Here is a 16,228-nt window from a genome sequence, read left to right as displayed (position 1 = left end):
AGTTAAGCAGTTATGCTTGGATGTATAGGATGAATTCATTCCTTTCATTCCTCCATGGTTAGAAAATTGCTACCTTTCGAATGTCAATGATCAAGTTTTCCACAGCAGTTTTCCCACTGAATAGTGTCTGTTCAAAATAATTACTGAAAGATGAACAAGGTTTTGACTAATCAATAATCTTAACCTTAGAAGTGTATCAAGTGAAAATGTCCTTTAGTGCAGAGATCCACAAAGGTGAAAAATACAAGCATTGCTAACAAGTTGACCATATTAATGTCTTTAGCAGGGAATTCAAGGAGAACACATATACACAGCCCCATTCCCATCACAAATAATAAGGACTTAAATAGAACAGGTCAAAACGAAGGAAATTACAGCAGATTTGGTAAGACCAGCCATGGCTGCTGATTGTAGGGCATGACCCATGATTTTCATCCCAGACACCAGCAGATACTAACAGAGTTAAGTCCCTTGGAGAGGATGATGGTGATTACAAATATTTCTGTAGAGCTGAGGACTTTGTAAGTGGGACTGTGCAAGGCTTGCTGTACAAAATGTCAACAGAAATTTTATGGAATTCTAACACTGTAAAACTGTACACAAATACAGACAGAAACCAAACTTTCCAGACATGAGCAGAGACTGGAAAGGCAGGCTAACAAACAGAGAAGTCAACCTATGATGGAAATGGTCAAGCATTCCTTAAAACTTTCAGTTATACTAGTCTAGTACTTTTAAAGATGCACCCAGAGATGCTGAAAGATGAAGAAGGGAGAGGTTACAATGGCAAGTAATTTTGAATGAGTAAGGATTGAATGATGGAGTGGACATAAGCACAGACAAAAGGAAGACCCAGGTTGTATGAATGAGTGACATGAGATGCTGCCACAAGGGGGAAGGGATGGAGGAGTAATAAGTAGAGCAAGAAGTGCAGCAGGTATGAAAAATGAAACATAGTCAATACATCATGGGAGAGGGTCAAATTAAATGAAATTAAGACAATAAGAGGAGATTAAAGGCTAAAAACTGATTTGTCACTGACCGGGTCGCCTCCTGATGCATGGAAACACAGTAAGCGCATGCACAGATACAGTTTAACACACTTTCACTGATGCTGCACAAATATAATACAAAACCATGTGAATATTTTTGTTACTCTGCGGCCTAACGTTACCTTGTTTTGTTCTTTCTGCTCTGTTTTTCTCCTGTTGTTTTTGAAAAGGCCTGCTGTTGTATTATTATAGGAAATCATTCATAAAAGCCAGACTAAAAACAATACTTAAATGGACAGTTCCTCCCAAAATCAAAAACCTTGTTGTGAGCAGTTTCATGTAGGAACTATCGGTAGAAAGAAAATAGTTCCTACATGAAACTGCTCACAACAAATCCGTGGATTATCTTGAGTAACCTGGTCATGATTTCTGGAAAGAGACATTGTTGAGTTTTTCAAATGTTTTTTTTTTTTTTTTTTTTTTTTTGGCGCTTTGAGCAAGCCAAGTGCCATATAGACCCATTATGTTACAGAAATGCGAACATCTCTACGGCCGATATCTCCAAAACTTGGCAACTCACACCAAAACAATCTAGATGGATAAATAGCACTACAGGTAAGAGGAAAAATATGTATTATTTTGGGGTGAACTGTCCCTTTAATGCTCACACCTCTCCAGTCTTCAGTCACCATATGGGTCATCCCTTGACACATAATAACAGTAACTTTAAACTCAATATGGCCCTGGGGCTTGCATGGATGATGGAATTTATGTGTAAAGAGACAGCATGCAATTCATGGGATTGTCTATCAGAGCACATATTGTACAGTATAGTGTCCTGCCAAGCAAGACATGCATTTAGTCGATATATATAGACGTCGATGTACACACACACACACACACACATATATATATATGTAGGAGAAGGACAATAATAGGACAAAGAGACCTTCTCTATAATGTTTCTGTTGCAGGTTCATGTATATACTTGCATGAATTAGTTGTTGAGTGTATTTGTTTGTTCATACCAGAGGCCTTTTCCTTTACTGTACTCCTTGTTTACTGCAGCCCAAGGTCACTGTTATCTCTTTGTCAAGTTGTAAAACGCAATTAGTCATTAATCATTTTGTTACAGTCAGCTGAGCAGACAAGCTGCTTCCGTGGGATTTGACTGCTAAACATCTGCATGTTAGCACTGTCATTGTGAGCATGTTAGCATGCTGATGGATGCTAGGATTTAGCTCAAAGCACCGCTGTACAGCCTCACAGAGCCACTAGCATGGCCCTTGTGCCTTTTTTTTCAGAGGGTGTTTGTTGCTCCTTGAACTGATTTTTAGGGGCATTTACTAAACTCTGAAATAATGTATAATTATTACGTTATATTGTCAAATAAACACTCAATTTGCGGCACAAATATTTGTTTTATTTGAAAAAACAACAAGTGAGAACAAAAAAAAAAAAAAAAAGTTTTTGAGCAAGCAAGGGCAATTTTGGTCCAAGCTCTGTTCATTTCTGACCCGGCCTCTGTCATGCTGCTGCCACACTTTTCCCCCGTCTGCTGTAGAGAATATCAATAAATTGTTGAGAATTATTCAATTTTGATGGAGCGTTTCTATTTCCATTTTTTTTCTATGTGCAGCTTTTCTAGCCTTTACCGCACTGGTTTAGTGGCCAGTGAGTTAGTCGAGTCAGTAAGTGCGGTACACACACAGGGAGAGTAGAGACGAGACAAGTCAGAAAAAAAATTTCACATGGCGTGCTCTAAAAAGAGAAAAGTAGACAGCTGAAACAGAGCTTTTAATCAAGAATGGACAGATTCTTTCTTATGTTCAATCTTCCCACAGGCAGTTCAAAACCAGTATGTCTCATATGTTCCGAGACCGTGGCGATTATTAAAAGTGGCAATAAAGCGTCACTACGAGACAAAGCACAGAGCATCTTTTCAGCAGGTTAACAAGGGGGATGGATTTTGGTCATTTTGCTAACAAGGAGGATGGCATCGCCCCTCAAATCTCCTACTGGCTGTAGACTCTTAAGCCTTCTTGCGGCGGACTCCATAAACATGCACATCCAGTGCATGCCAAAACACAACCAACAGGAGACTGTGCACACACCAGCAGAGGAGATTGCGTGCAGGGTTGCTGCATGGAGCCATTCCTCTTGTTTACCATTGCTCAAACGAAACTGCTTGTCACTGAGTGAGTGGTAACTGCATAAAATGAAATTATACACTTTTTCACACCACACTAAAGATCTGCACCAAGTTACTTAAATCATACATTATATATATATACATGACCATTTTAAAAATTTGCCACGTTTGACGATAATTTAAACAAGCTTTGATCTATCAGAATGTGCAGATATGCATTAATACCTTGTGTTCTCACATCTATACAGTGTGAGAACCATTTGAAGTCACATGGGTTATTCAATAACCTCCACATGACAACATCATAGGAAGTGCACCTGCATGTGTCCCACTGTATTCCGGGATGATTGATAAGTTACAGTCCAGCGTGTACTGTCATGTGACTCTCCTCCTCTCTTTTCCCACCACAAAACAATTCTCACTCCCTCTATTCCTGTGAGTCCTTTCATTTTTTTTCTTGGCTTTCATGAAATAAAACACACAGAAACCCAAATGTGAAAAGGTTTGCTTTCACTAACTCAAGAATAGGAGAAAGAGAGAAAGAACATGCGGGAAAGAGAGAGAGAGACAGAGAATGAGGAATGTGATACATTCAGGAATGAGATGATGATGATGATGATGATGATGATGATGATGATGATGATGGTAGTTGTGTATGATAACTAGAAGGCAGACAGAGCCTTTGGCTTTGGGATTGAATGTACCCCTGCTGAGACAACAAGTCCTGGGCATAGGTATACTGTACATTATAGACTTATTATAGATAGCTCATGACAACATACACACCGAAATAGCTAACAATGTCATTTAAAACCTTGCAGTGTGATGCCACTCAGCTGCCATAGATTTAAGATTTACTTTAGTACTGCACTAACAACAACAACATGTCAAATAAATACATCATTTTGCTGTACTGCTGGTACAAATTACAAACGTGGAATGTTTTTTTGTTAAAATTCTGTTTAATTGGTGTAATACCATTTCATTTTTTTTGTTTTCTCTCTTTCAGAACTGGATTGGAAACTACAAAAGGTCCTTGAAAGCTTTTCTAAATACCTCGACTCTCAAAGCCTAAACTTCACACACAAGAGCTGTCGCCATACAATCGTTTTTGTAGGGACATTCTGAGAAACAAAGGTGAGACAATATTTAATAGTTTTTTTTAAATTGTTATACTATACTGTTGTTGTTGTACATAGTGGCCCTGTTTACATTAGGCAAGGGTCATGAAACAGATTTTCAGAATAGTATTTGGAAAGTTCTTCACACTGCTGTGTCTGTTGAAAAGAATCAGGTCATTTACTTTACACAGTATGTTGTTTTTACAGAATTGTTACAGAGAAATGGGTTTCACAACCCAAGTGCGAACCGGTGTGTTGGACAGATTGTCTCTGTATGAATGTACTTAAAACGAGTGCAGAATGCTGAATGGGCAGCAGCACTGAGAGCACAAGGGCAGGCAGATGGGGCCTCAAAAAGTAAAAAGCATCAGAAGCAGCTAAAGTTAGAGATTTGGAAAGAAGCTGCATTAGTGGTATCATTAAAGTATTAAATGTAAGGATGATTGACAGCATTTGTGATGTTAGCAGAACATTGTGACGTAAAGTGTTTATATTTAGATTCTTCAATCATTTCAAATGAATTCATCCCAAATAAATAATCCAGATGATTATTTTTAACATAGGGTATACTAAATTAAGTCATCCAATGATTTGCATACTCAAAGCATTTAATCCGAATGTATGTAATGAGCAATTATTAAACACAAGAAGGCAAGCCTATGAGGTGCTTAATTGCAACAACATCTACCCTACATGAAAGAATATGCTCAGTAAGACCACATGTAGTCTGTAAAAAATGTTTACAAGCTATCGGCATCAAATATTCTCACATTGAAGAGATTGTCAAAGGCTTATACCACACCTCTCAAACTAAATTCCTACTGGTTGGGCTAGTCTATTCAGATCAAGGTGGTCAATTGATGCATTAGTAGTAGTCCAATTATTAGTGGAATATTAGCCTCCACGTAAACACAGCTAATGAATAGTCGGCAGTCGGCAGCATTTATTTCTCACAATATTTTCACTTGTGACACCACTGTTTTCACAGAGTTTGCCTAGCCCTGTTATGAGTTGTTTCTTCAGTGTATGTTGGATTTTTAAATGTAGATCTTCTTGTTTACCTAAATATTGTGAAGGTGTCCAAGCTTGAGGCTTTGGGTGTGGAAACGGCCATTTTGCCATTTGACCACCAAAAGCCCAGCTTAGAGGTGTATGAAATGAGCAGCAAAGAAGCCACTGACTTCTTGACTCAACACACACAGTGAACAACTTTGCACTGCATTTCAAAGGTGATCTTGGTTATATGAAAATCCACACAAATGGGCTTTTATGAAATGAATAGTTGTCTATTGTTACATTTGCTGACAGCTCCTCAGCAGCTACACCCAGTACCAAATATCAAGTAAATGTACTGTTTAAAAAAGTGTAGGATCAAATATTTAGTAAGCATATTTTCTAACACATTTTAGACCAATGTAAAGAAATGACTTAGCCTTATATGTTGATAACCTAATATACCTCCATGAATCAGTGGCATTATTATCAAATTACTTTACACTGGCTATCAACAGGAAGGGAAAGTCAGAAATCTGTCAGAAAACTGTGTAAAATTGTGTAACGTGTGCATGCATGTGTGTCTCCGTGTCTTTCAGAGGATGCTGGAGGTCCTGGAAGGCTCCCCTTTAGTCCCTGGTGAATCAAAGCATGACCATAAAGGTTGCTGGACTGCCCAATGGCTTTTCCCTCAAGAAACCTTCCTTTTATGGAAGGGCACAATCAGAAGGCATTTTGAAAGACTCCAAGTGGATTTCATTTGAGACAAGTGTGATATTAACAGTCGCAGTTTGTGTCTGCATGCCATTTGGCTCTATGCAAAGTGGGAAAAACCAGGTAACTAAAAAAATAACACAGGCCTACATGTGAGTCCTTGTATAGTGCTGGGCCATTGCAAACATCCAGAACAGCTTTAGTGCATTTTGTTATAGATTCTGTCTTTAACACTTTGTAAGGGATGTGACACTATTCCTCAGTTGGAGTTTTCATGATTATAGTGGAACACATGTTCTAAGGCACCGCTCCAGAATATCCTAGAAGTGTTTAGTTGAACGTGATGGCCCTTGGAAACAGTTTACATCTTTTTCATGCTCGTCAAACCATTCAGTACTTCAAATATGTCTAACATTCCTGTGAATTATATTCCTTCATTGATACTGCTGTGATTTTTTTTTCTCCAGCAATGCAGGAAGACCAGTTATTTGTTATGCTCATAAGTGTTCCTTTTTTGCCTAAATCAGCTATCATGTAAATATAGTCTATAATTGGGGGCGCTGTCAAATATGGGTAAAATATGTATAAATTAATTTTCACCCACAAGACAACAACTTGTGTTTATTTTTCAAAAAGGGCAAGTTCAAACCAATTTTTTTGTTTAGATTGACAGGACAGTTCAGAGCTAAAAAAAAACAAATATGGACCTTGTTGTAGTTAGACTGATCAGCAACACAGAGCATCAATTAGATCCTGACCAGTAACAATGAAAACACATACAGAACCTAAACTGTCTGAGTTTTATAGCTTTTGGTTAGCACTGAATTAAGGAGAAATTTTTTATGATAAATAACAAAAAATACAAGCTTGCTTAAATCATTAAAAATCAGGAAGCAGCAAACCAGCCCTGTCATGAGTGCTTACAGTCATAGTTGCTATCATTGTCATCCTCATCATTGTATATCAGTGTCTGTATGCTTGACATGAGGAGGGCCTGAGACAGGCAGGGGTTGTCTTGGGTGATGTAACCACGCATTGCAGGAACAGTCTGGTACATGTTGGTGAAACAGCACAGTGGCATGATATAGCTTTCTTTCCAGCTGTTTGAGATGTTGGATGAGTGCTATGTCATGTTACCAGGTGGTTTCTAAAATGATTGGTAGGTAGTTGCCAGGTGATTAGTAAGTGGTTGGCAGCTGGTTATTGAGTGATAACAGACAGATAAGGCTTACTTACTTTGTTTCATCCTCCATATACGACTCACAAGTCCCAGAGCTATATATTACAGAAAGTACAGCATACGAATTCAGTAGTTACAAAACTGAAAGCATTGCTGTGGTACACCAGACAAACATTGCATAAGTTATAAGGGAGGCTTTGGTGGTAATTGATTATTAATCGCACCATATTAAATTACTGCAGCATTATAGCAACTCTTTATTTATAAACAACATAATTATTATTATTATTATTAAGTTATTGTCTGGCTAATAGCTATGTAATCACACCTAGGTTTCCATGTTGAAGCACATCAGTAGGGCACTTAAAGATGGGTGTAATTACCATATAGTTTTACATAAACACATTGAATTCTTACTTGAGTTTGTAGAATTGAATCAGTTTGACGATGTAGCTCCTTTTCCATCTAGAGACAGTGTCTGGCGAACAGATAAAGACAGCTCTAAAGTGTTACATTTCTTGTTACTTCTTTACCCACACAGGAGATGTTGTGTGGTATGCCCTCCCCTGATTTCTGATTGAACACACTATGGCATCATTTTGAGTTAATGTGTCCATGTCTTTTATCAAAACAATAATTCAGTTTTACACAGGAGTTTAAAAATGTACTCACATGCAAATGTCAGGCAACAACACAGGCAATGTCACAGCCAACTACGCAGCCGTCTTATCCTCACATCTTTGGAGAAGCTCACCAATAACATACAGGGATAGGCACAACACAAAATGTGAATGATGAAACACTTTATACTGAGGAAAAGTGAACAATAATTATCCAGACAATCTCCAGCATCAAATCCAATTTTCATTCTATTCTAAAATACTCAATAAAAGGCACTCAAAATGATCAAAACATTTCATTTTTTGTTAATATTAGTCATGAATATAGAATGGTGATATGGTGTGAAAATGGTGACATTTATTAATATTTTGTAATCCCCCATACATATTCCATGTTGTTTATATTTGGTGATTGAAAATGTATGACTTATGTTTGGGTCTTGCTATTCTAAGCATTTTATGAATAGGGGAAATATATTCAAATAGGGGAATTATCATTCTGGAAAACTCGGCCAAAAGTCAAGAGACTCCAAACACTTTGACCACAGCACATTGCCAGCCTTTAAGGTACTATACTCCTAAAGATTTAAGAAAAATTTAGATAATTATGGGGGAACTTTGTCTATGAGTTAACTAACATTTGATGGTCTCCGTTTTCTCAGTATTCTGAAACTATGACTAACCTTGTGAGGTTTGGAGCCGTTAGGCTGTGATAGCAGGTATTCCTAAACAAGAACCAACCTTTGGACATGGTCCCATCATCTAACTGTGTGCAAACATCTACCAAACTTCTTTGTCAGAAATGGTGATGCCTAAACTGGGATATGGATTCTCCCACCAGGGCTCGGTAGAGTGTGTTAACCTACGGTATAAGCAGCAGTCATTGAAAACATTCATATATTTAGATTTCCCACATATAGGGCTTTCCACAACCATATGGAATAGCAAGCTAGGGGGGTCTGTAGAAAGATTATACTGTAAAAGCCCAAATTTGGTGGCCTCTGGAACATTTTCATGCCACTACTTTGTCATTTACACTGATCTTAATTATTGCATAATTGAATGAGTTTGCCTACCTGATTGTAAACATGTAGTGTACTATTGTAAAAGGAGAATTAGGCTCTTGTGCATTTCAGCCCACACAGTCTGTAAATAGCTATTAATATTTAAAACCACGCCTATTCCTGACTGATCAGAACTATTATAATTAGACCTTATTTCATATGTTTTATTTATTTATTGACACCCTCACTGTAAGTTTCATCAAGACATGCCACAATGATGGTTAGTGTATTGTTTAATATTCTAAGACATATTAAACTGTAAAATTACAGTGAGGCTGAGTCATAGCCTATTCCTCATATGACCTCATATGCCTGTTAATATGACAACATTCCCTGTTTTGGTGGGAGCTGCAATGCGTCTTAAATGGCTCTGCTGTAAAAATGTAATGTAAATAAAGATAATTTGTTCATTCATTAAGCCCATAAATGTCTGTGTGGCATATATGGAAAATGCAGTGCTCTCAGTGGACTTTCAATGCTTACTGTGCAATCGTCAAGTCGCTGCCACCAATTATTTTGCTAATATTTGTCAAACACTGGAGACAACTCTCTTCTCGGCAGGCTGCAACCTCTCAGCTGAGTGCACACACACACATTCATATAGAGCATGTGGGGGCGGAACTGATACAGACAGATAAGCTTGTTTCTCTATCATCATGCTCGCATTGCACATTGCACGTACAGTAAAGGCCAAGGTGATACTTGACATGGTTCACTAAGAAGTTGTTATTTTTATTTAAAAAAAGATCAGCAATCATTTTGCATGCAACTGTATAATTCTAGATGTTTCCATAAAGGTTTACTTTTAGTTATGATAATTAATGATGTAGTAAAATCAAGGAAGAAGGTGTGTAATCATATGCAGTAAATTTTCACAACCATATGGACTCAAGTCAGTCTTCCAGAAAAGTAACTGAAATTTTTGCTTCACAGACAGGACTTCAAACTGACCCCTGCAAACTGACTTACCACTGCAAGTGTGAGGTTGTTTCTCCAGCGCAGGTTGTTGCAAAAACCCTAAACAGAAACCTGACACTCCAGTGACAGACAAAGAAAAAGCTCTAGCAGAGGGATGTAAAAGGCTGTCTAGGGCTTGTTGCCTGCTGCTTTCCACAGTCCATACCTTAGCAGAGTGCAGGCTTCTGGTTCACAAACATATTTTGACAATGACGATGCAGAGCTGTCCTGCCAAATAAAAAAGGGAAATAAAATAACAACATAACCAAAGACTACTATAGAGACTACCATCTCAAAATAGACAAAATTACTGGAGTGTGTCAGCAAACAGTCACAGAAAATAATTTTCAAAAATGCCTCACAAATTTGATGAATTCCTTATAGAAATGAATTGCTCCACATTTAATACGATTCCTTAAACTGTAAAGAAAATTAAATATATCAAGATTTTTCCAATGTAAACTGACAAACCTGTGTTGACATCGACCTCCATGTCCTTTATGTAGACAGGCCTCATGACCTTCAGGTTCTAGGAATAACCCCAGGGAGGATGGCTCATAGTAGGTATTCTAAGAAAGATTGCTAGCCCTAACAATGTTTTTAAAACAACAAAGACACCAACAATTAATACTACGTAGTGCTAATACAATTATAAGAATCTAATGAATCTATTTATTATAACTGTGAGTTTGCTATGTCTGTATGGATACGTGCATGATATTGTTCTTACATTCCACTTATCAGGAAGGTGGAGTGAATTTTTCCTCTTCAGACAAGCCTCAAAAAAGATTGCAATTCCAAGCACCTATAATCAGCCTGTTCTAAACCGGTGGTTCTCAATCTTTTAGAGCAGGTTGGTGGTCTCTTCGTTGCCTTACTGTATGCAGTATCAGAACATGAACTACAGCTCAGTGCCTCATCATCAAGTCAGCCTGTTACGGTGTAATAGATGTGGAAGGCTCCAAAGGGCCTGTCTGTCTGGAGGTGAGCTGGGGAAGGCCTTGACTGAGGTACCTCTGCACAGCCAGTGATACACCTCCCGAGTCCTCACCACCTCTATCTTAACGCTCCTGAAGCTTAACTGATTTTCCCATGTCTAAAGTCAAAATATTTGACTAGATTATTAGATAAAGCATTGTTCAACATAGACATAGTGCATGGTAAGTAATAAAACAGACTTACCACAGTCCTGGGACTCATAGGGACACAACTGGGAATTGGAGCTGTAAAAGAAGACGAAAAAAGTCATGTAAAGAGATATTATGGAGACAGACAGTCACAGACTGACAGACTTGCACCTTTGGGTTTTATGTTTAAAGTTCAAGGTTGAGGATGGCAATAAATGCTTATGTTAGCCTACATCATTGCTCACTTACAAAAATACAACAGAGCCACCACAGCCCTGATATCACCATATAGCTAAACAAGCTAAGGTACTTCTAATAATTTGGCAGTGTTCATCTTTTGCATTAATATAAATGTCTAATATAATATAAATGTATAATGGTTCCTCATGCGGAATCAAATTCAGCCAGGCTTTGTTCAAACCCACCTAACTTTATTTTACATTCTAGTCAAGATCCCAAGGTTTCCAAAGATGCCAAACATGTCAGGCTAAATATCACAACAATTTTTGTGATACCATCAACCTAACATCACTGAAAACCTCAAAGCAAACACATAAAAACATGCAAATTAGTAACTTTAATGCTAATGTCAACACTCATGTCACGTCACCTTCTGTATTGTTTTCGCTTATTGACTAAATAATCACAGATCTTTTGTGAGGGAAGACCCTTCACTCTGTACCCACCACTGTACAATCGTGAGTGTTTCTGTAGTTCCAACTACTGCAACTGAGTGAGGCGCCTTCTCTCTTGGTCAGTTTCAGGAGTCACATTCTCCAGTTAAACTTTCATTCATATCATATCAGTAATTTAAGTTTATCAACCTTATAGTTTTGAACCATGACTTTCAGTATTTGGATTGGTAAAAAATACAGTGTGCCAAAATAATAGAATACAACTGTTATTTCAATGTGTCAGATATTTAATCAACATTTGGGTAAATATAAGTTTCGGACTTGGATACCCAATGTTTAATGATTCGAATCTGGCCATCCGTTGTACGTTATTGGTCACAACATGATAACTTAGACTTTACCGGTAAGTAGTGTTCAAATATAAAAACTACCCCTGTAGTGCCTAGTATCTATACTGTGGAGGTGAGGAGAGGCGGTCGGAGAGTGGACAGATGCAGAGAAAGAGCGTGTGGACAGAAAAGAAAGAAAGAAGGAAATACATATACCCTGAAACCCTGGTCTCAGCGTGGTGTCTCAGGACCAAGAGGAACTCACAGTAGCACGATTACGCTACATATACAAATATTGCTTTTCATGTATTGATATTGAAGCTATCAAAATGTGATCAAGAGCAAACAGGATTATGTGAATGCTGATTGGCTGCTGCTTTGCCCCCAATCCCATTGTTTTCTATCTTCCTCTCATTTATTTCACTTACACAGCTCTGAACTGAATGAAGGCATGTTTCTACATTCAAATGCATTCATGAATGGATACAATAATACTACCAGTTTCTTTACAGAGCATATATGAATTGCATCCATTTCCTTTGTGTGCAACCAAAGAATGAAGACTGATGTGAAGCCTTTTGTTTCTGTTTTCTTTATGAATAATGCTCCCAGTAGATCCTCCAGTGCATTGTGAAATTGCATTCGAACTGAATAGCACAGGGTTCACACACCAGTGTGTCTTTGCTGGTGGCAAAAAAAAACGTGCTCGCTAGCAAAGATTAAGCATGACATTTTGTTTTCATTTGCACTTCAAAGTCAAACTCATGCCCCAGTCTCAACCCCACCCTGCAGAACTCTCCACATCCAGATATCCATTTTGTATCATGACATTATCCCTTTGCTTCTTCACTGTTATCGCTCTGTCTTGTTCTTTCCCTCTTCAATGCCTCTTATTTTCCTCCTGTACACTGTATATAGTCCAACATTTAAAATTAATATTAGGGGTTCACTGGGCATTATATAGCAACATCAAGAGAACTGTCTCTACTGTCAAGAGAACGCACAAGTTTATGTCAAGGGCTTGAGATAAAAATGTGAAAATACTAACAGACACTAATCTGTTAAACAGGCAATTGAAAGATGTCTTTGAAAGACATTTTGCATGTAGCGAACTATAATGTGAGCATGCTGTGTGAAGAAAAAAAAATCTGGAAGGCTGAGACTGAAAGAGGTGTGTGTGTGCATGTGCGTGATAGAAGGGGGTGCAGTGTGAAGAATGCATGTGACAGAGCAACAGAGAAGGGACTGGGGGAGAGAGTGGGAGCTGCATGCTGATAGAGAGAGAGAAGGAGAGAGCAGAGACCATCAGCAAGTCTGTCTACATTTATCGCCTCTTGGATCTCCTTTAGCACAGCTGTCGGGCTGCTGCCGACTGCGAGGGGATTCTCTCGCTCAGAGACTGTGTGAGGGAGCGCCTGAGTGCACCAGAGTTTCCAAGTGGCTACGCACAAGTCAATGTTCAACTGCTGTGGTTATGGTGCTGCCACACATGGGTGAAGATTTGACCAGCTTCGCTCTGGATTTGACTCAACACCCATGATCCCCAGCCATCTCTGGCATACCCTCTCATTAAGGTAAGCAGACAAAGTGTTTTATTGACTGAATGTGTTGTAGTGGGACTTATATTTTATGCTTATCTTTTTTCTCTGAGAAGATACTCTAACCTCAATGAGAGTTTTATTATAAAAGCATGCTTGGTAAATTTCAAAAAACATGCTTGAAACTGAATGTACAGCACAGTAGATCGTGTTGCTTTTGGACCTGGCTGTAGTTTCACTGTTTTTTGTGGTTTTATTGTGTCTGGTGTGCCCTGCTTTGTGTGTAAAGACGTTCAAATGGAATTGCCTATATCAAGTGATGACCCCTGTGCCATCGTTTCCCGGCTCTTGTGTCCATGTAATTATTTCACATAACGCTATTACACATACTGTCTTTGCCTCACAGTGCTACATCAGTAAAAGGCAGTTGACATTGTTGTCATATGGCTTCAATTTTGATGATGAGTTATTATTAGTCTGTAACTAAGACTATTATTTAGCACGTGTGTTGTACAGCACAGTTAAAATGAGTGAAAGTTACTTGGGATTTGTCATGTGGATTGCGTTAGCCATGACATGACAGTCTTCACGTCATTGTACACTAAACTAATTACATTTGACTGACATACATTGTACAATAAGTGTATGTTTAAAACTACATGTAGTACTAAGTGTCAAGTGTGAGAGGAGGGGGAAAGGTGCAATGAGTGCGCTTGTATTTGAGACTCTCACAAATAGGGATAATCAACTTCTCCCCCCCGGTGGCTTTCCTAAATATACATGTTTCCCTTTAGAATGTGAACCATAATTCTGAAACACTCTCTGTTGTTGCGTCTCTCTGCCTCACGTTCAGACTTATTATACTGTATGTGTCTTCTGATTGGATCTGCTTTTACATGTTAGTTATTATGAACTTACATTGCATACTTAACCATGGACACTTCACAAAAGCACAGAGCTGCTTCATGGGCATTTACATGATGTTCAAAATGACACAGAGTGATTTATCAGTTCTTCTAAGGATAATTATTTAATTTTAGAAATGCACCTTGATTAACTAACTGAATTACTACCTGTACTGAATAGATTTAATTTATCAAATTAATTCGACTTAGTTGTCATGCTGCTAACTTAATCTGTTGTATACCACAAAAGCATGGCTTTTAGTGCACAAATCATTGAATCAAATCTGATTACCTTTGAGGCTTTTTGTTCTCTCTAAGAACCTTGTTTAAAGGAATAAATCTTTATACAAGGTACTTAGTGCTCATGCTTTTATACAAAAACAAAGGCCATGTGATCATTTGGAAAGGATATATGTCCCCTTGTTAGGTTGAGGACTAGACCTCCAAACATCCTGTGCTGCTGATATTCTAGACTGACCCTGCCAGTTGAAATAATAACTAAGCAACCCACATCGATTTGCGTTGCAACCATCGCCGTCATGGAAAATACAGGTATCTCTTCTGGAATTTTAACTCCAAAACATTGTATAACTATTAATGATGCTGAGTTAATCATGGCTCCTAAAAAAAAAAGTCTGTTCCAAAAAAACCTGGATAATTTCCTCGATCACAAAGACCAAAAAGCTGGGTCTTTGCGGTATGAATGGGGATGTGCAAGACTGGGTTTCGGGCTAGTTGTTTGACCAAGGGGTGATTCATCTTTACAAAAGAGAGGCCAGTAAGATTTTTCATCTACCTATGGCACTGCACATACGTTTTGTTTTTTTTTTTGCTGAGGACTGGTTTCTTTTTAGAGACAAAATCTGTAAAGAGCTGAACATTTCAAGGAGCCGATACACTGCACAGTAGGATGGAGTGGTACCTGAGTAGACGTACCGAGTAGAGACTGAGATGTCCGTTAAGGACCCTGAATCCTACATTCTTGTCGAACAATGTTTGGACAACTCTCTTTTGCACTTCTCACATAGGGGTATCATTGATGAAGACAAACAGTGCCTTATGACTCCTGAAGAATGGTCGGCCTGTTTTACACTGGCTTTTTAGTACAGTGGGATGACTGGAAGAGAACACAAGATGTTTTCTCCTGCATTGATACCGAGCCATATGGCACCTTCAGCAGACACGCACACATTCTCAAGCATGTGCCTGTGCGTACATTCACATGAAAAAAAGTGCCTTATATTTTCTACTCACATAATGTACTGTAAATGCTTTGTGTGTGTTTTTTTTATTGTGTGTGTTTCTTTTTTCTGGATTCTACCTTTGCAGTAAAAAAACAACAAGAAACATGGGAAAATAGAGAGCTGAACAGGCAATCTCTAGCCCAGGACACCCAATCACTGAGTTAAACACATGCATATTTTTAGTGCAGAAACTGTTTGTCAATGAATCAATTAGTTGATGGCCAGAAAGTTAGTCACCAATTTTTTTTTTACTCTGTTCATTATAAAGTAAAAATGCCAACCATTAGCTGGTTCCAGCTTCTTAAATGTGAGGATTGTCTGTTTTTCTCCGTTTTAAATCACTGTAAATTGAATATCTTTAGATTTTGGACTGTAGGATTTTGAGCTGAAAGGATAAATTGATTAATCGATTATAGTCAATCAACAGAAAATTAATCAGCAACTATTCTGATAACCGTTTAAGTCATTTTACAAGCAAAAATGCCATATATTTGTTGATTATGGCTTCTCAAATTTGTTGCTTTTCTCTGTTTTATATCTATCTTTGGATTATGGACTGTTTGTTGGACAAAACAAGACATTTGGAAGCGTAATCTTTAGCTCTGGGAAACTGTGATGGGTATTTTTCACTATTTTCTGATATTAAATATACCTAAT

The 16,228-nt window shown here is 38.1% G+C and overlaps 1 protein-coding gene and 1 long non-coding RNA gene across 3 annotated transcripts in view; both read left to right on the top strand.

Annotated features, from left to right (window-relative positions):
* Positions 1–3,814: 3,814 nt before the first annotated feature.
* On the top strand, positions 3,815–6,871 carry LOC122883223. Its single transcript, XR_006379582.1, has 3 exons — positions 3,815–3,878; positions 4,154–4,281; positions 5,858–6,871. It is a non-coding gene; the product is annotated as an uncharacterized LOC122883223 (long non-coding RNA).
* A 6,269-nt stretch (positions 6,872–13,140) lies between these two features.
* The window catches only part of opn7b (opsin 7, group member b), a 51,355-nt gene continuing 48,267 nt past the window's right edge, over positions 13,141–16,228 (top strand). For both annotated transcript variants that reach the window (XM_044212219.1, XM_044212218.1), the window contains exon 1: positions 13,141–13,458. The gene's annotated coding sequence lies outside the window, so the exon portion shown is untranslated. The remainder of the gene's footprint in view (positions 13,459–16,228) is intronic.

This window comes from Siniperca chuatsi, linkage group LG10, assembly GCF_020085105.1.
Source record: "Siniperca chuatsi isolate FFG_IHB_CAS linkage group LG10, ASM2008510v1, whole genome shotgun sequence".
Lineage (NCBI taxonomy): Eukaryota > Metazoa > Chordata > Actinopteri > Centrarchiformes > Sinipercidae > Siniperca > Siniperca chuatsi.
This window is presented reverse-complemented; position numbering and strand designations above follow the sequence as displayed.